This window comes from Saccopteryx leptura, chromosome 1 (genome assembly GCF_036850995.1).
Source record: "Saccopteryx leptura isolate mSacLep1 chromosome 1, mSacLep1_pri_phased_curated, whole genome shotgun sequence".
In the NCBI taxonomy this organism is placed as follows: Eukaryota; Metazoa; Chordata; class Mammalia; order Chiroptera; family Emballonuridae; genus Saccopteryx; species Saccopteryx leptura.
Window position 1 is genome coordinate 317,176,628 of NC_089503.1, and position 21,036 is coordinate 317,197,663.

Genomic DNA, 21,036 nt, shown 5'->3' on the forward strand with positions numbered 1-21,036 from the left:
AACAGTGATCAGAAGATAATACCTAAAACGATGTACAAAGAGACTAAAGAATGGGATACAATTGTAGAGCCTCTAGTGAAGAACTAATTCTACTGTACATGTGATTGGCATCCTAAGAGGACAAGAGAGAGAGTAGGGCAGAAGCAGTATTTGAAAAGATAGTGGCTGAAGTTTTTCTAACACTGGTGACATCAAATCACAAATTCAAGAATCTTAAAGAACTTCTCCCAGAATTAAAAACAAAAAAACCATACCTGGATATGTTATCATAAAACCGATGGAAAAAAAGGAAAGATAAAGAGATAATCTTTAAAGAATCTAAAGGTAAAAAACAAACAAACAAAAACCATTATTTTCAAAGGAGCATCAATTCGGAGATAATTTCTCAACCAAAACAAAGGCAACTATAGAAGGATGAGAAGACACCTTCAATGTGCTGAAAGTTGGGTTCTTTCCATGTACAAGATTAATTTAACATTTAAAAGTAATGGAGCATCCATAAGTACAAAATGCTTAGGGACAAAATGCATTAGACCTGTATAGAGACACCTACAAAACATTGCTGAGAGAAATATTAAAAGGCTCAAATAGATGGCGAGTTATACCATGCTGTAGTATCAAAGACTCTGTCATTAACCTGGGGATTCCCCCCCAAGATGGTTTACTGATTCAGGGTGATTAGAATCACACCTCAGCATGCCTTTTAGTAGAGTTCAACCGGCTGATTCTAAAATCATATGGAAATGGGGAGGCTCTACTGTGGCTGAAACAACTTTGAAAAAGAACACAGTTGGTGGACTTAAGATTACTTGGTTTCAAGAAGTATTATACAGCTACAATAATCAAGACAATATGGTATTGGTATGAAAATAGATGAGTGGAACAGAATAGCAAGTCCAGAGATAGACCTAACATATATGGTCAATTGATTTTCAACCAAGCGATGAGTCATACCAGTGGGAGAGGTAATCTTTTCAACAAATAGTGCTGGAATAATTGGCGACCCAAATGCAAAACAATGAGCCTCAACCCTCCTCTCACTCTACAGTGAAAACTAAGAAGAAGAAGAATGTGCAATGGGTCATAGACCTAACTGAGAGTTAAAACTGTATCAGAGATCTTAGTGATTTGGGGTTTGGCAAAGATTTCTTACATATCAATATGATTCAAAAAGCAAACTCTAAAAGAAAATGGGACTTCATCAAAACTATAAACTCTTGCTCATCAAAATAACACTTAAAAATAAAAAGGCAAATTACAAACTTAGAGAAAATATTTGTAAAACATATCTGACAGAGGGTTTGTATCTGGAATATTTGAAGAACTCTTACAATTCAATAAGAAGACAACCCAATTAAGAATGAAAGTAGGCCCTGGCCGGTTGGCTCAGTGGTAGAGCGTCGGCCTGGTGTGCGGGGGACCCGGGTTCAATTCCCGGCCAGGGCACATAGGAGAAGCGCCCATTTGCTTCTCCACCCCCTCCACCCCCTTCCTCTCTGTCTCTTCCCCTCCCGCAGCCAAGGCTCCATTGGAGCAAAGATGGCCCGGGCGCTGGGGATGGCTCCTTGGCCTCTGCCCCAGGCGCTGGAGTGGCTCTGGTTGCAACAGAGCGACGCCCCGGAGGGGCAGAGCATCGCCCCCTGGTGGGCAGAGCGTAGCCCCTGGTGGGCGTGCTGGGTGGATCCCGGTCAGGCGCATGCGGGAGTCTGTCTGACTGTCTCTCCCCGTTTCCAGCTTCAGAAAAATACAAAAAAAAAAAAAAAAAAAAGAATGAAAGCAAACATGGGGAAACACTGTGGATGAACCCTTCAGCAAAGGGCATTGGATGGCAAGCAAGCACGTGAACAGACATTTCTAGTCATCAGTCATTAGGAAAATGCACATTAATAGTCATAGATGTCACTATTGGTAGTAGAGAGATCACTGCACACCAACCAGAATGGCTAAAATAAAAATGACTAAAGTGTGGCTGAGGATGTGGGACACCAGGAACTCTCATATGCTGGTATGCTGGTAACAGGAAAGTGAAATGGTACAGCCACTTGGGAAGACATTTTGGAAAGTGATATCACTGATATTATCAAATATCATATACCTGAAAGAAGCCAATCTGAGAAGGCTGCATACTGTACAATTCCAACTCTGTGGAACGTCCTATTCTGGAAAAGGCAGAACTATGGAGACAATGAAAAGACCAGTGGTTACTAGGGGTTACGGGAGGGATGAACAGGTGACACACAGAGGAGTTCAGGGCAGTGAAACAACTCCGTGATACTGTACTGGTGGGTACATGTCATTGCACATTTCTCTAGACATGTAGGATGTACAGCACAGAGTGAACCCTGATGTGAACTGTGGACTTTGGTTAATGACAATATATTGATATTGGCTCATTCGTGGTAACAGATGACCCGCACGGATGCAAGCTGTTCCCAAAAGGAAAATCAGAAAGGAGGATTGGGGAAGCTGTAAGAATTCTTGGTACTTTCTTACTCAATTTTTTTCTGTAAACCTAAAGCTTTTCTAAGTAATAGTCTCATAATGAAAACTTAAATTGCATATGATGTTATATATTGTGTGCCTCAGAATAAATCTAAAGAAGGCATGCAAGACTCCTACTCAGAAAACTGATTACATTATGGAGAGAAATTAAATAAAGCCCAAATAGAAAGATGGCTGTACCATGTTCATGGAAGAGACAAAGTAAGTATTGAGAAGGTATCTGTTCTCTTTAGAGAGGCTTCATTGCCACAAAAGGGACACTGGCATCAAACACAGGTACAAGTTTAAGTGAATGGTGTAGACTTTCAGAACATTACAGATGGTATCAATGACCCTGAAGCCTCTAAACGCACCCCCTTCCAGAATGTATATTAGGATGCACTTCTGGAACTTTATAGTAGAAATTTCCATTTGTTTCTTACACTGATTATTCTGTTATTCTTGTCTACTTATTTATTTATTTTTATTTATTTTTAAGTGAGAGAGGGGAAGACAGATTCCCACATATACCCCAAGCGGGATCTACCTGGCAACCTATCATGGGCCGATGCTTGAGGCAACTGAGCTATTTTTAGCACCTGAGGCTAATACGCTCAGACCAACCAAGCTATCCTTGGCTCCTGGGCCGACACTCAAACAAATCGAGCCACTGGCTGCAGGAGGGGAAGAGAGAGAGAAGGAGGAGAGAAAGGGGAAGAGAAGCAGATGGTCGCTTCTCATGTGTGCCCTGACTGGGGATCAAATCCAGGACATCCATACTCTAGGCCAACATACTATCCACTGAGCCAACTGGCCAGGGCCCAGCCTTCACCCTTTAAATGCTGGCGTGTCCTCTCTACCTTTCATAGGTTCATTAATTTAAATGATACGAGACTTTTTTTGTAAGAAAGGGAACAATATTCAAAATGTATCACTGGTGTTAGATCCATTCGGTCAATGTTTATTGGACACCCACCTCGCATGGGAGGGGAAGGTGGCCAACCTGAGTTCTTGTTAAGGAATTAGAGCTGAGTGGGCAGAAAAGGCATCAGTGAACCTGTGGTATGAGCTGTGGGGACATGGAGGACAGATGGAGTCCTTTCCGCTGGGTGGATCTGGGAAGGCTTCTGGGGGGAAGTGGTACTTGAGCTTTCCCTAAACTGTATAGGAACGAGAGGCATTTCAGGTACTACGGAAACAGGATAAAGTGCGGGGGCTGGAAAGCACGAGGTGTGGTAGGAGAATGCTAAGTGGTTAATTTTGGCTGGAATGCGGGGTTTGCCCAGGAAAATACAAGAAGATGGAGTCATTCACCATCAGATTTCATGGAGCCAGGCATCGTCCTAAGCACTTGGGGATATGTAAGCAGGCAAAACACCAAGTCCCTTTTCTCACAGAGCCGGCACTCTGGCAGGAGGACAGGTGGGAAGTGTGGTGAGCGGTGTGTTAGAAGGTGCTGAGTTTGGGGGAGGCCTGCGGAGGGCAGGTGAACTGGTCACAAGCACCAGGGACCGTAGGGACGCTCACAGGTGGCCTCACTGAGAAATTGATTCTTGAGGGAGAACGGGAAGGTGAGAGAGTGGCTAGGCTACGCAATGCCAGGGTAGGGAGCATCCTGGCATAGCGGGCAGCCAGGCCAGGCTCCTGGGAGGAGCGTGAACAAGTGTGTGACTGTGGAGGAATGTCCAGGAGGGGAGAGGACAGGAGGTCACTGTGGAGGGCCTAGGAGGCGCTGCACGGGCTCTGGTTGTGCTTTGTGACAGCAGCCCCTGGCAAGGAGGGTTCTCGGTGGTGCCGATGTGGCACACTTGGATTGAGCTGTGAAGTCTCCCTCTGGCTGTGGTCAGGGGCCAGGAACAGAAGCTGCAGGGCGTCACCAGGCTAACCGGGCTTGCAGAGTGTCTGAGGTGTGCGGCTTGGGCAGGCAAGGGGGTGTGATGGCAGAACCCGGCACTGAATGGGGCGAGGGTGGTGGTGGGGAACCCAGCACTGCCCTGGGCTGGAGGTGGGGAGGTGGGGGTGCTGACTTTGGGTCCGGCCTGGCCTTGGAGTCGCCATGTGACCTTGGCTGGTGCTCATCCGTGGTCTGTTTCCTTACCTGCCAATCTAGGTATTTGGAATTTGGAACTGAGGGTCCTCAGAGAGGTCCCCAAGGAGGCCGTGGAATGACCAGGCCTATACTTCAGGTGGATAGGGAGAGAGCTGGCGAGGGGGCCCACTAGGAGGCTGTTGCCGGGGTCCATTCAGGTGGGAGACAGTGATGCCGTGTGCCAGGATGGAGACGGGATGGATACAAGGTGTTTTAGAAAGGAAACCAATTTATTCAAAACAAACCAACCAGAGGACCCTATGCTGTAACTCTGCAGACACGAGAGACCAAGGTCACGTCAGGGCGTGTTGGGGACAAGGCGTGCTGACAGCTGTTCCCGCCTCCTCCCGTAAGCTCTCTTGCTGGCAGGGTGGCCGCGCGCCTTCTGCACGTAGAACACCGTGGCTGTGACAGGATCCCGGCATGCTCCCACATTTGGCCCAGTGGAAGCCTGACCTGGTCACCCCCAAAACATGACTGACTGTCCTTCAGCCTCTAGCACTGGGTCTTGTGAATAAACCCTTATTAGGCTTCTCATTTCTCTTATTCTTATGCAAAGCTTTACTTTATAGCAGAAAAGTACACTTTTTTTTTTTTTTTTTAGATTGCTTCTTTTTCTTTGTGGTGAGTTGCCTTCTGGCTGTGTCTGTAGAAAAGGATTTGTTGTACAAGCAGAGGAGCCACTGCAGAAGCCACTTATCCTTAGCAACATTTGCAGGCTGTTTGAATTACCCCCAAGCTGCCTGATGTCAATGTCAGGTAGATTTCGTTTCCATTCTTTCTTTACTCTCCTCTTATTTGAGAATTTACTCAGTAGTGGAGGTCTTCAGTTTTCTTTTATCGGTCCTCCTGAATAGGAATTAAAAGCTGTGTAGCTCTGGGAACCTCTGGTTCCAAATAGGAAAGCCTTGTGACCATGGCCAGCTGGCACGCTGACAAAGCGAGGGCCTGGATGTCGCTAGAGAGGCTGGGAGCCTGTTGAAGAAGCTGCCTTGGAATGGGACCGTGGGGTGTCCCGTGAGGTAGGGGTTTGAACTGTCAATTCTTCTCTGCACATTCCTATTGAGATATAGGGTACTCAAGTAAGAATTCAAGCAGTTCCTATATTCTATTTAAAAATGGGGGGAGGGAAGGGATGTCAAAATGGTGTCCCTTAAAAATCTCAATGTCATCAAAGACAAAGAAAAGCCATGGCCCTGGCTGGTTAGCTCAGTGGTAGAGCGTCGGCCTGGTGTGTGGATATCCCCGGTTCGATTCCTGGTCAAGGCACACAGGAGAAGCACCCATCTGCTTCTCGACCCTTCCCCCTCTCCTTCCTCTCTGTCTCTCTCTCCCCCTCCCACAGCCAAGGCTCCATTGGAGCAAAGTTGGCCCAGGCGCTGAGGATGGCTCCATAGTCTTGCCTGAGGCACTAGAATGGCTCCGGTTGCAACGGCCCAGATGGGCGGAACCTCTAGTACAGGTGTCCTCAAACTACAGCCCATGGGCCGCATGTGGCCCCCTGAGGCCATTTATCCGGCCCCCCCACACACTTCCGGAAGGGGCACCTCTTTCATTGGTGGTCAGTGAGAGGAGCACTGTATGTGGCAGCCCTCCAACGGTCTGAGGGACAGTGAACTGGACCCCTGTGTAAAAAATTTGGGGACCCCTGCCCTAGTGGGTATGCTGGGTGGATCCTGGTCAGGCTCATGCATGCAGGAGTCTGTCTCTCTGCCTCCCTGCTTCTCACTGCAGAAAAATACAAAAAAAAAAAAAAAAGAAAGAAAGAAAAAAGCTGTGAACTGTTTCAGATGAAAAGAGAAATGACCACAGAAAAATACAGGTCCTGATCTTCCATCCTATACTGGAGGGAAAAGATGCCATCGAGCTCATGATTGGGTCAACTGGCAGAGTCATAGATTATGGTGTGTCTGTTAAATTTGCTGAAATTGATAAAGGGGGCTGCAGTGTGTAAGACAATGTCCTTATTCATAGCACACATGTGCACATGTGTGCACACACATACATACACGTGCGCATGCACATGTGTGCACAATGGCTACCTACCTCAAAAAAAAAGGTAATGATAAGACCAATGGGTAGAATATTAATTATAAGTGAATATGGGTAAAGGATCAGTGGTGTTATTTATACTATTTTGTGTGTGTGTGTGTGTGTGTATAACTTTTCTGTAAGTAAAATTATTTCCATAAAATTAAATAAAAAATTAAAAAGCAAACAACTAAACAAAAAAGGCAGTATCCACATTATATGTTCTAGCTTAATTTATTATCATGTTTGAATTCAGCAAATATGAGTAACAGCCCACCTGTGCTTAAAATGTCATTCCTAATTGACCTCCCTGTAGCACTTTTTTAATTAAACTTTTTCAATTTTGAGATAATTATAGATTCACAAGCAGCTCTAAGAAATAATACAAGGGCCCTGGCCGGTTGGCTCAGTGGTAGAGCGTTGGCTTGGCGTGCGGGGGACCCGGGTTCGATTCCCGGCCAGGGCACATAGGAGAAGCGCCCATTTTCTTCTCCACCACCCCACCACCCCCCTTCCTCTCTGTCTCTCTCTTCCCCTCCCGCAGCCAAGGCTCCATTGGAGCAAAGATGGCCCGGGCGCTGGGGATGGCTCCTTGGCCTCTGCCCCAGGCGCTAGAGTGGCTCTGGTCGCGGCAGAGCGATGCCCCGGAGGGGCAGAGCATCGCCCCTGGTGGGCGTGCCGGGTGGATCCTGGTCGGGCGCATGCGGGAGTCTGTCTGTCTCTCCCCATTTCTAGCTTCAGAAAAATACAAAAAATAAAAAATAAAAATAAAAAAATAAGAAATAATACAGGGAGACCACCAGAGTGCTTTAACCCTGCTTCCCCCAATGGGGAACAATAATGCAACGTCACCACCAGTGTATGGACCTCGGTGCCGTCGACATACAGAACGTGTTCATCACCCACTGACCCTTTTCTGACCACATGGATCCCTCCCTCCCCCAGCCCTTCCTTATCCCTGGCAACCTGACCTCTGTTTCTATCAATTGTCACTTCAAGAAAGTTACGTAATGAACCATGTGGTAGGGGCCTTTGGGGACTAGCTTTTTTCCCTTAGCATAGTTCCCGGGAGAGTCAGCCAAGCTGTTGTGGTATATCAGTGTTTCATTCCTTTTCCTGCTGAGTAGTATTCCCTGGTATGGACACCCCGTGTCTGACCCCTCGCTTATTGGGGTACATCTGGGTTTCCAGTTTGGGGTCATTATGAATAAAGTTGCCGTGAACCCTTGTGCATGGTTTTCTGGTTTTGTTTTAAATATCTCTGTTCAAATGTGGTTGACATTGTGTACGACACTGGTTTCAAGTACACAATCCCATGGTTGTTATAACTTAGAGGGTTGTGCAACCATTATCACAGTCTTAACTTTAGAAAATTTTCATCAACCCTGAAAGGAACCACATAACCATTCTCTCAGCCCCCGACCCCTCATCACCTTACCCCAGCCCCAGTGGACCACCTGTCTACTTTCTGTTTATGATTTGCCAGTCTTAGACATTTCATATAAATATGATATGTGGTCTTTTGTGAGTGGCTTTCTTTCATGGAGTGTAATGTTGTAGCATGAACAATACTTCATTTCTTTTCATCATGAAGCATATGGTATGGAAATAGTACTTTTTGTTTTTCATTTATGTTGGTGCACATTTGGGTAGTTTATACTTTTCGGCTATGATGAATAATGTGGCTCTGAGTGTTCATGGATAAGGTTTTGTAGAGTTGGGTGTCTTCATTCTCTAGAAGTGGAATTGCTGTGTCATACAGTAACCCTGATTAACTTTTTTGAGGAATGGCCAGAGTGTTTTCCAAATAGCTACATCTTTTTAGTCCCACTAGCAATGTGTGAGATTTCCATTTTTCTCCACATCTTTGTCAACACTTGTTATTGTCTGTCTTTTTAATTCTAGCCATTCTAGTGGGTGGGAAATGGTGTCTCACTGTGGTTTTGGTTTGCATTTTCCTAATAGCTAATAACACTGAACATGTTTTCATGTGCCTATTGGCCATTTGTATATCTTCTTTGGAAAAATGTCTATTTAAATCTTTTGCTTGATTTTTAATTGGGATAGCTAGCTGTCTTTTTGTTGTTGAGTTGTAAGAGTTCTTTATATATTCTGAATACAAGTCTCTTAACAGCTATATAATTTATAAATATTTTATCCCATTTGATGAGTTGTCTTTTTACTTTCCTTTTTTTTTTTTTCTGAAAGAGCAAAACAGACAGACAGGAAGGGAAAGAGATGAGAGGCATCAACTTGTAGTTGTGGCACTTTAGTTGTTCATTGGTTGCTTTTCATATGTGCTTTGATCCCAGGGCTGCAGCTGAGCCAGTGACTGTTTACTCAAGCCAACAAACTTGGGCCCAAGCCAGCGACCTTTAGGCTCAAGCCAGCAACTATAGGATCATATCGATGATTCCATGCTCAAGCCGGATGAGCTCATGCTCAAGATGGCGACCTTGGAGTTTTGAACCTGGGACCTCAGTGTCCCAGGTTGATGCTCTATCCACTGCACCACCATCAGTCAGACTCTTTTTACATTGTTGATAGTAGTGTTTATAACAAAAAAAATTAAATTTTAATGTCCACTTTATTATCTTTTTTTCACTTGTGTTTTTGGTGTGTATACAGACTTTTGTGTGAACATAAGATTTCATTTGTTTCACTGGGATAAATATTCAAGAGTGCAATTGCAGGCCATATGGTAGTTGTATGTTTAGTTTTAGGAGAAACTGCCCAGCTGTTTTACAGAGTGGCTGGACCGCTTTATGTTCCCACTAGCCAAGTCTAAGGATCCTGTTTGTTCACATCCTCACCAGCACCTGGTGTTGCTATTTTTTTTTGTTTGTTTGTTTTGCTTTAGTTTCCAAATGGTTATAGAGCTATTAAGATGGTCTGTTTCATTTTAAGTCTTTGGTAGTTTTTAGTTTTCAAAGCATTGATTTAATTCTTCAAAGTTGTCGGATTTATGAGCCTAAAATTGTTTGCAGTCATTTCTTTTGTGTGTGTGTGTGTGACAGAGACAGGGAGAGACAGGGAGAGGGACAGAAAGACAGGAAGGGAGAGAGAGACGAGAAGCATCAATTCTTCGTTGTGGCACCTTAGTTGTTCATTGTTTCTCATAAGTGCATTGACTGAGTGACCGAGTCACTACAGCAGACCTAGTGACCCCTTGCTCAAGCCAGCAACCTTGGACTCAAGCTGGTGAGCCTTGCTCAAACCAGATGAGCCCGCGCTCAAGTTGGCCACCTCGGGGTTTTGAACCTGGGTCCTCCACATCCCAGTTCGGCACTCCATCCACTGCTCCACCGCCTGGTCAGGCTGCAGTAATTTCTTATTAACCTTTCTCTGGTTGCAGGATCTGTAGTGATACTACATTTCATTCCTGATGTTTCTTGTTTTTTAATTTTTGTCGATCTTGCTAGAGGTTTTATTAGGTTTATTGATTTATTTTCAAAGAACCAGTTTTGTTTTGTTTTTTTTAATTTTTCTAAAGTGAGAAGCAGGGAGGCAGGGAGACAGACTCTTGCATGTACCTGACCGGGATCCACCCAGCATGCCCACCAGAAGGTGATGTTCTGCCCATCTCGGGCATTGCTCCATTACCACTGGAGCCATTCTAGCGCCTGAGGCAGAAGCCATGGAGCCATCCTCAGCGCCCAGGCAATTTTGCTCCAATGGAGCCTTGGCTGCAGGAGGAGAAGAGAGAGACAGAGGGAAAGAAGAGGGGGAAGGGTAGAGAAGCAGATGGGCATTTCTCCTGTGTGCCCTGACTGGGAATCAAACCCGGCACTTCCACATGCTAGGCCAGTGCTCTACCACTGTGCCAACCGGCCAGGGCCCCAGACTTTTTTTTTTTTTTGAGAGAGAGAGAAATATGAAGGAAGGAGGGAGAGAGAGAGAGAAGCATCAACTCGTTCTATTTAATTGTGCCATTCATTGCTTCTCATGTGTGCCTTGACTGTGAACCAGTGACCTTGGGATTGGCAACCCCAGGCTCTACCCACCGACCTTGGTGCTCTGGGTTGATGCTCTTTTCACTGCGCCACCAGCCAGGTCATCAAAGAACCAGCCTTTTGTTTCATTGATTTTTTTTCTTTTTTTTTTTTACAGAGACAGAGAGAGAGTCAGAGAGAGGGATAGACAGGGACAGATAGGAACGGAGAAATGAGAAGCATCAATCATTAGTTTTTTGTTGCGCATTGCAACACCTTAGTTGTTCATTGATTGCTTTCTCATATGTGCCTTGACTGCGGGCCTTCAGCAGACCAAGTAACCCCTTGCTTGAGGCAGCAATCTTGGGTCCAAGCTGGTGAGCTTTTTACTCAAACCAGATGAGCCCACGCTCAAGCTGGCGACCTCGGGGTCTCGAACCTGGGTCCTCGGCATCCCAGTTCGACGCTCTATCCACTGTGCCACCACCTGGTTAGGCTGTTTCATTGATTTTCTCTTTTTCCTGATTTCAAATTCTTTGAATGCTGCTCTTGTCCTTATTTCTCCCTTCCTTCTGCTCACTCTGGGTTTATATTGCTATTAAATTGCCAGTTTCTTGAGGTAGGAATTTAGATGATTGATTTGAAACCTTTCATCTGCTCTATTGTAAGCATTCAGTGCTATGAATTTCCCTCTCAGTCCTGCTTTTGCTTGCATCCACATGTTTTGATATGTTGTATTTTCATTTCGTTCTATATATTTTAAATTTTCCTTTGTGACTTAAATTTTCCTCTTGAGCCATGCATTATATAGAAGCATATCGATTAACTTTCAGATATTTATAGAGACTTTCCCATTGTTTTTTCTGTTATTAATGTCTGACTTGATTCCATTATGATTAGAAAATACACACTGTAAGGTTTCAATTCTTTTAAATTTGTTGATGTTTGTTCTGTGGTTCAGAGTATGCTCTGTCTTGATGTTTTGTGAGTGCTTGATAAAGATGTATATTCTGCTATTGTGGAGTGGGGTGTTCTATTTATGTCAGTTGTCCCCTACTGGGGGATTACGCTAGAGTGGTAACCTTGCTGGCTCTCTGTCTAGTAAATCTGTTAGCTGTTGGGAGGGAAGTTGAAGTTTCTGCTGTAATGGTGGAGGTGTTCACTTCTCCTTTTAGCCCCGTCAGTTTTTGCTTTATATATTTTGAGACTTTACTGTTGGTAGCATACATATTTAGGATCATCATGACTTCCTTGTGGGTGAATCCCTTTATCACTTGTGATTCCTTTAGTACCGTAAAAATAATCTGTTTCATAGCTGACTGATGTTCTTATTTTCCTAATTTATTTAGCATTTATGAATCCTAACATTATGTCAGAACTACCAGTGGTGTTTTATGTAAAAAAAAAAAGGTAGTATCATGCCCTCTATGATTAAAAATGAACTGTGAACAATTTTATTATGTATTCTTGATAAATATGGGTTTTGGGATAGATGTTCGTGTTGAATTTAAGCAGAAATTTGAGCTTGTGTGAGGAGTCAGGCATAGACACAGGTGGTAAAAACAGAATCTCAGGTGTGTGTCCAAGGAGACCTATAAGAATCTTGGATGCCCACGGCAGTATAGCAAAGTCTCAGGTATAGACCCAAGGAAATATATTAGAGTGTTAGGTTTATAACAAAGGGTTTATATCAGAATCTCAGGTATATACCCAGGGAGGCTTAGCAGGATCTTTGAACAGGGGGTAGGTTTTAAAAGTATTGTTGAGATAGTTTGTTTACTTTGGTATTTAAGACAATGTTAAAGGAGAATATGAGATAGCTCTATTTATAAAGGAAACGTGTTTGAAGAGATTGAGAAATACTGGATATGGCTTTGTAAATCTACTTATTCTATGTGCATAAAAATGATTGGCTTTGGTGGCCAAGATGGAATAGCAGGAACCCATTTATCCTCCTGCCTGAGACAAATTTCCAGACACATATATGAAATGGTGTTTTTTAAGACTGGACATCAGGCAATGAATGGCACCAAGGGTTGTGAGGCAAAAGCAAATAATGTGAGAGGTGTTACTTGAGAGAGTTTCCAGGCAACGGTGCAGTAAGGGGGAATCCGGGCAGAGCATGCCGACTCTCTTAGTTGAGGAGATGGAGCTGAGAGTTTGGAGAGGCTAAAGTGTCTAGTGTTCCCAGGGCAGAAACCCAGCGAGAAGATATACAGAGAGAGAAGGCTGGAGATCTGCTGACATATTTATTGGTACACGTATATACTTAGTATACACATGTAAGTGTATACTCAACATTCACTGGGACAGACCATATTTGGGGCCATAAAACAAATCTCAATACATTTTTTTTAAAGATTCAAATCATACAAAGTGGATTCTCTTTGAAATTAAAGTTAGAAATGAGTAATGTAAACATGACTGGAAAATGATCAGATAATTAAAAATTAAATGACATGCTTCCAAATAAGAAATTAGGAAGCATTTTGGATTATATGAAAATTGAAAACAACATACTAAAGTTGTGGGATGCTGCTACAGCAGTACTTAGAGGGAAATTCATAGTACTAAACACCTACATTCAAAAAGAAAGGACTCAAATGAGTGGCCTTAGGAAACTAAGATGAGAAGAGCAATTAAATCCAATGTAAGATCAAAATAAATAAGTAAATAAATAGCAAGAGAGAGAGAAAATAAAGGTCAGAGTGGAAATCACTGAATAGAAAACCGAAACATAAGAGAGAAAAATCAATGAAACACAAAGCTGGTCCTGGTTGGATAGCTTGGTTGATTAGAGCATCATCCTGAAGCACATTGGTTGCCAATTTAATCCCTGGTCAGGGTGCATACAGGAACAGATTAATGCTTGATGCTCCTGTCTCTCTTGTTTTCCCTTCCTCTTTTTCTAAAAAAAACTCCAACCCCCCCCCCAAAAAAAAAAAAAAAAACACACACACACACATATACACATCCAAAGCTGGTTCCTTGAGAAGGTAAATAGAACTGATAAACCACTAGCCTAGCTGATCTGGAAAAAGAGGGGAAAAATACAAAGTACTAACATTTGGAATGAGAGACACAGTATCACTATAGAATTTAGAGATGTCAGAGAAATAACAAGAGAATACTATAAGCAACTCCATGCCAATAAATTTGACAACTCAGATGACAAGGACAAACTCCTGGAAATACACAGACTTACAAAACTAAAGATTCGAAAAGAATTTACCACTTGGCTATCCATACCTCTATGAAATAAATATAATTTGTATTTAAAAACCTTCCCATAAAGAAACCATCCAGCTCAGTTAGCATCACTGGTAAATTCCACCAAACATCTAAGACATAAATAACACCAATTCTTCAGATAAATCTCCCAGAAAATTGAAGAGGTGGGAATACTTCACAATGCATTCTATGAGAACAGCATTATCTGATCTCGGAACTAGACAAGGCATTGCAAGTAAAGAAAACCAAAGGCCAACATCCCTTGTTAACATGGGCGCAAAAATTCTAAACCAAAGCTTAGGGCATTGGATTCAACCATATAAAAAGGAATACTCTATCCTAGCCAAGTGAGGTTCAACTCAGGAATGCAAGGATGGTTTAAGAGTCGAGATTAACATACTGCACCCTATTTAAGAGAAGGAAGAAGAAAACCTATGGGATCATTTTAATGTATACAGAAGAAGCATTTGAAAATTTTCTTGTCTTTGTTACTAGTAAAAACCACTGATTTTTTTCTTTACAATGGCAATTCAGTGGAGAAAGAACAATCTTTTTAACAAATGGTTCCGGCACAACTGGCTGTCCATATGCCCCAAAGGAACTTTGATTCATACCTCACACCACAGGTAAAAGTTAACTTAAAATGGGTCATAGCTATAAATATAAAACCCAAAACTACAAAACTTCTAGAAGAAAACACAAGAATATGTTTGTGACTTTGGGTTACGGAAAGATTTCACAGATCTGACATCAGTTACACAATCCATAAAAGAAAAAAAATGATCCATTGGACCTCATCAAAACGAAAACTTCAGCTCTTTACAAGAGAGGTTTAGGAGAATGCAAACACTCATTACAGACTCAGAAGAAGTCTGTGGAAAGCATAAACCTGATAAATTACATATTTAGAATAAAAATAAAAAAAACAGAAAATTTACCTATGAAAAATAACCCAGTTTTTAAAAACAGGTAAGAGATTTGAACAGATGCTTCACCAAGGAAGGTATATGCATAGCCAATAAGTGTGTGAAAAATGCCCACCATAACTCGTCATTGGGGCAATGCCAATTTAACCTACAGACTCCGTGCTGACATGTCCCAGCCTCCACGGTAGTGTGTGATACCACTGTGTACCCATCAGAACGGCTGATATTGAAAAGACTGACAATACCCAAATGCCCTGACCTATGGTGGACAAACTGGAACTCTCCTATGCCGCCGGAGGGAATGTAAAGGGATACATTGGGAAACAGGTTAGCAGGTTCTCCAAAAGTTAAGCAAACACTATTTTATGATTAGCAATCTGACGCTTAGGTATTTCGCCAAGAAGAAAGAGCATGGATATCCATATAGAGATTGACACGTGAATGTTTACAACTGCTTTCTGTGTCACAGCCAAAACTTGGCAAGAATTCATATAGCCATCAACAGGCAAATGGTTGGAACTTTGGTTGTCCATGCATTGGAATATCACTTTACAATAAAGAGGAATGGATTTCTGATATGCATGACAATATGGATAAGTCTCATAATAACCGTTGACCCTGAACAATATGGGTTTGAACTTCACCGTCCTCTTTCCAGTTGATCAGTGATGTTCAACTGACTCATGCATTTCAAACTCACTTTGTTCAAGGCTCTACTGGCAGTTGGGAATCCGTGCCTGTGGAGGGCTGACTTAAGTTCTATGTGGATTTTTAAAAATTTTTTCCATTGACTTGAGACAAGGAGAGAGGAAGAGGGGGAAGGAAGAGAGAGAAGTCAACTGTACTTATGCTGTGTGAAAGAAGCCAGCCAAAATCAACTATATACTGATAACTCTATTTATATAGCACTCTAGAAAGTGTGAACCAACGTGCCATGACAGAAAGCAGATGTGTGGGGATGGACACAGGGGCAGGAAGGAGAGCTTATGGATGGGCTCAAGGAAACTTGGGCTGATGGATGTGCTCACTGCCTTGGTTGTGATGGTGTTTTTGCAGGTGTATGCATATGTCAGAAGTTATCCAATTGTATACTCTAAAAAGTGAAGATTATTATATGCCAAGGATATGTGAAAAAAAATGATTGGCTCATAATCGGGACCAAATCTCCTAAGTTGTTGGTTGTTGGGCTGAAAGCTGTGGGACGATGAGCCTCATACAGTAACTGATTTGGAGGGTTAGAGCAGGGCAGCCAGCAGACACTGGAGGCGGGCGAGCTGGTTTCAAACCCCAGCCCTGCCCCCCCCCCCCCCCCCCGTTCTGTGACCCTGGGCAAATTCTCTGTAACCTCTCTGTTGCTTCAGTTTCCTTACATGTAAATTAAACATTAATGCCTACTTTGAGGTTGTTGTCAGGATGGAATCAGTTAATATGTGCTTGGCACTGTATAAGGACTGGAGAAGTATTATTACTCACCATCATCAGTATCAACAGAATCTGTCATTTATAGCAGTGTTGTGTCTGGATAATGGCTAATGATGACAAAGTCCTAGAGTTGGCCCACAAAAGTCTATAAAACCATTATAACACAGCTCAAATGGAGTGCAAGCAACTTTGGACACTCCACTACAAGTTAGATGTCTAAAAAAGGTGCTCTGAGTTAAATTCTGTAATTGCATTAAAAAAAAGTTCACCAACAATTACCCCCTATAACCAGATAAGTACCAAGTATTACAGGAGGCAGAGTCTACAGTCCAGGAGTTGGAAGTTGACCCACTCATTATCTTTCACCTCCTGTTGAGAAATCCAAAAACATTATGACATTTGATCTTTTTTCATGTGACACATTCCCCCCTCTGAAATTTGTAGGAACAGGTGGGATCTTCTCATTGTCCCCCATGCACTCTGAAATGTCCCAGTCATCTGCCATGACAGCTCTGTATTCATTCGTTCTGTTGGGAACCTAATGGACTCTTCCCACCTGGAAGTTCACAGCCTTTGTTTCTGAGAAATGTTCTTGCCTTCATTTGCTGATAATATCCTCTGCCCTGTCTCCATGCCGCCCTCTCTCGGGGACCCCTTTATTGGGGGGAGTCTCCCTGCTGGACAGGTCCTGTCACGTTCTTCTCTCACTCTCTCTCTTTTTTTAATATTAAGTGAGAGGCAGGGAGGCAGAGAGACAGACTCCCGCATGCACCCCGACTGGGATCTACCCTGCTAAACCCCTAGCGAGTGATGCTCTGCCCATCTGGGGCCGCTGTTCCTTTGCTTGGCAAAGGAGCCATTTCAGCGCCTGAGGCGGAGGCCATGGAGCCATCCTCAGCACCCAGGGCCAACATGCTCAAATCATTTGAGCCATGGCTGTGGGAGCAGAAGACAGAGAAAGAGAGAGAAGGAGGAGGGGAGGGGTGGAGAAGCAGATGGGTGCTTCTCCTGTGTGTCCTGACCGGGAATCTAACCTGGGACTTCCATATGCGGGGCATCTAGCCTGCTAGAGCACATTCTTCTCTTTTTTCTCCCTTCTTCCTTGGCTTTTCACTTTTCTTTCTGGAAGATGACAGTGGCCTTTTATCCTCAGACCCTTCTGCTAAGTTAGTGATCATGTCTGTAATTCCCCAGGAAGGTCCCTAGTTCTCTGCTCCCTTAATGGCGCACACAGCTTTTCCCACAACCTCAGGCTCTCGTCTTCCCCAGGAGAGCTGACAACGTCGTTCTGCTGGTTTGGGAACTCGCTTCCTTTGGGATGTTTTTCCTCCATATTGACTTTTCTGTGTGTGTTGGTTGGTTGGCCCTCTTCCCTTCACACTGGAGGCCTTCCTGAGAGGTCTGGCTTTTTTTTTTTGGCTGTCACTTTTGTGTATGAGTGAGGAACTAAAGCGCTGATCGAGGTCCTGAAAAGAGGGTGGGGTGATTGTTTCAGGGTTCCTGCAGAGAGCAGGTTGAGAGGGGGCGCAGAGGCTTCGAGGAGCTGACCACTGGTCCCCTTAGGTGTTCCCTGTTAAGTGGAAGATACTCTCAGGTACATATGGGGAAAGGCAGAGGGCAGTAGGGAAGGAGCAGGCTGGGGACATCAGCAAAGCAAACATAAGCCCACTGGCTCCCCTGTGCATCCTGGGACCCTGCCTTCGCCTGAGACTGCTGCCCGACATACAGCTACTGAAACCGAGGATCTAGGATTCAGGGTCACGCACAGCCGTGCCCTCCCCATGAGGATGGACACCGGGCCCGGTGTCCTCACTAGATGCTGCTGCTGCTAAGAGCGCTATGAGATGAGCATGAGTTTCCAGGGGGCTTCCTGGAGAGGAGGAGAGGTTAACAGAGGCCGAGCCCGTGTGTCCCTCACACACCTTCCACAGTAGTTTACACCTGGACACTCTACCCGCTACAACTCTCCCCACCCCGGCACCTGCTCTTCTCTTTATAGTCTGGATTTCCCAGTTACCTGAGCAAGTGGAGCTTTATCCTAGACTCTGCCCCAGATCCCGGTCCTGTCAGCCACCAGCTCCTCGTCATCCTTCAGTTCGGCGCTCCTCCCAGGGGCATTGTCACCTCTGATGGGGACAGTATATCACCCTCATCAGGGGGCTTGCTGCATCCCGTCTCATCTCCTTTAAATCTAGGTGGCACCCAGCTGCCAAGACAGATGTTCTCAGGTCTCCTGCCTGGCACCCGCCATGTTCCCCCTGCTGCTGCTCAGGTCGAGTCCGCACCCCTCAACACGGGGAGCAATAAAGCACCATGACTGGGCTGTACTGCTGGCCCCTCCTCCTGTGGGATCATCTTTCCACACAGCCCTGAGGCTCCCCCTTCAAAGGTGGGTTTCTTCCCTCACCCCGTGGCTCTGAACACACCTATGACCTGCTCTGACCCACAGAACATGACAGAGTGACACTGTACCATCTACGAGGGAGGCCTTGCTTGTATCGCACTCTCGGAATATTTTTGCACCTGGACGCCAGGTCAGGCCTCTTCAGGGGACAAAGGCCAGGGGGTGAGAAGAGCCCATCACAGCCAGCACCAGCCTACCACTAACTCTCCAGTTGGGGCTGAGCCTCCAAGTGACCACAGTGGAGCAAGCCACCCTGAGGACCCAGCCAGCTGAGCCCAGCCTGCATTGCTGACCCAATTGTGAGCAGGTAATGTGGCTGCAGTTGTAAGCCATCACGTTCTGAGATTGTTATGCAGTGACTTGTACCTGAACGCAGCTCTCCAGGATGATGGACCAGCCATCATCAACTAGGTAGACCTTGCACACAGGCTACTTCCCTTTTTTTTTTTTGCGACAGAGACAGTGAATCAGAGAGAGGAACAGATAGGGACAGACAAGAAGGGAGAGAGATGAGAATCATCAATTCTTTGTAGCGGCTCCTTAGTTGTTCATTGATTGCTTTCTCATATGTGCCTTGACCAGGGGCAGGGGGGCTACAGCAGAGCGAGTGACCCCTTGCTCAAGCCAGCAACCTAGTGCTCAAGCTGGTGAGCCTGTGCTCAAGCCAGCAACCTCGGGGTTTTGAACCTGGGTCTTCTGCGTCCTACTCCAACACTCTTATCTATTGCGCCACCGCCTGGTCAGGCTCCTTTTCCTTTTTTGTTTAGAAGTGCCCCTATCCTCTTTTCTTTCATTTTTTCCTACCTCTGTGTTTTCTCTCTATAAATGGGACCAGTACTGCCAACCCTGCCCTGGTATCAGGGAGTTTAAAGAAAACATGCACAAAGGTTACCGAGGGCCTGGCCCAAGGCAGGGCTCACTCAACATCTCTTATCTCCCTCTGTCTCTCAGCCCTATTTCTGCCTCCCACTCCCACTGCCCTGGGTTGTGGGCCCCTCCAAGGCTGAGGTGCTTCATCAGGTGTGTCCTCCAGCGGTAGGGATGGTCAGTGCTCAGGTGTGCACCCATCTGTTTCACAAAGTTCATAAAGCACTGACTCCCTCCCCGAAAGTGACCATCAGTCTAATCTGAAATGAAGGCTCGACTGTCATGTGACTGGTCTGTTTCCGCCAAAGCCCATCAGGCCCCCCTTGTTCTGGAGTGTCGTTGATTTTTGTCACTGGCCAGACTCTGTTGTCTGGCTGGCAAATGCGTCGGCCTCTCGCTGCTGTGCCCTCTGTGCTGGGCTGGTGTTCACATGTTAAATGTGAATTACATTTCCATGGACTTTCAATTCTCCAGTGAGTGTCCCAGCTCACTCCCCATTTTGTTGTGATGGACACTAAACATGTCCAAGTTGCAGTTTTCCTTTGGTTGTTCTGATGTCGCCATCAACAGAGGTAGCATGACCATATTTTAAAACCCCAACTCCGCTCTTAGGAAAGTGGGAAGGAGGGCGGGTGTGAAGAGGAAGTAATAAACGCTGTCATAATGTGTGACCTTTGTGCAAAACTGGAGACAGTTTTTCCTGGAAAGTGGCTGGGAACATTCTTTTTGCACACTTAGATAAAGGGACAGAGGCTCTCTGCTCCTCTTCAGTGCCATTTGGGCTTGTCACCCGTTTTCACATGCCAAGTTCTTTAAATTACAAAATTTCAACACCTTGGGCATTGTTAGGAAAGATCTAGATATCTCTAGTTAAACCTCTGTTTAACTATGTGGTGGGCAAGGTGTCCATAACGTGTTTTATTTAATTCACAACGGGACTCCTTAGGTGGTGGTAACTTTTCTATTGCAAAGTAGGCATTTTCTATACTTTGTTAGCCTGTTAATCATTACACGGGTGGTAATTATTAATCTGTTTCTGTGAATTCCTGGTGCCAGGTGAAGGTACAGAGAGGGTTTTTTGGCATCCTTTTGTTTATTTTGAAATGATATTTTTAAATCATAGATCGTCAAATTAAGCTAAAGGTCTTCTCTAAATAGTAAATCCAACATCAAAAAAGTGCCTACAGCCTGACCAGGTGGTGGCACAGTGGATAGAGCGTCAGACTGGGATGCGGAAGACCCAGGTTCAAAACCCGAGGTCGCCAGCTTGAGCACGGGCTCATCTGGTTTGAGCAAAAGCTCACCAGCTTGCGCCCAAAGTCATTGGCTCGAGCAAGGGGTTACCCAGTCTGCTGAAGGCCCGCAGTCAAGGCACATATGAGAAAGCAATCAATGAACAACTAAGGTATTGCAATGCGCAACAAAAAACTAATGATTGATGCTTCTCATCTCTCTGTTCCTGTCTGTCTGGCCCTGCCTATCCTTCTCTCTGACTCTCTCTCTCTGTCTCTGAAAAAAAAAAAAAGTGCCTACAGAAACGTGTGAACAATCTGACAAGGTAGTAATGAGAATAGGTAGAGAAGAGAATAATTCACAGCTTTCTGATCTGCTGCATAAGTGATGCTCCTTTGGCAGGAATTCCATCTCTTACCT

The 21,036-nt window shown here is 44.6% G+C and overlaps 1 protein-coding gene across 17 annotated transcripts in view; it reads left to right on the plus strand.

Annotated features, from left to right (window-relative positions):
• Window positions 1-21,036, plus strand: part of PPARA (peroxisome proliferator activated receptor alpha) — a 69,882-nt gene that overhangs the window by 14,042 nt on the left and 34,804 nt on the right. The window contains exon 1 of one of the 17 annotated variants that reach the window (XM_066358672.1): window positions 18,821-18,840. The exons of the other annotated variants lie outside the window; for them this stretch is intronic. The gene's annotated coding sequence lies outside the window, so the exon portion shown is untranslated. Of the gene's footprint in view, window positions 1-18,820; window positions 18,841-21,036 lie in introns of those variants that run through there. 17 annotated transcript variants of the gene reach the window in all.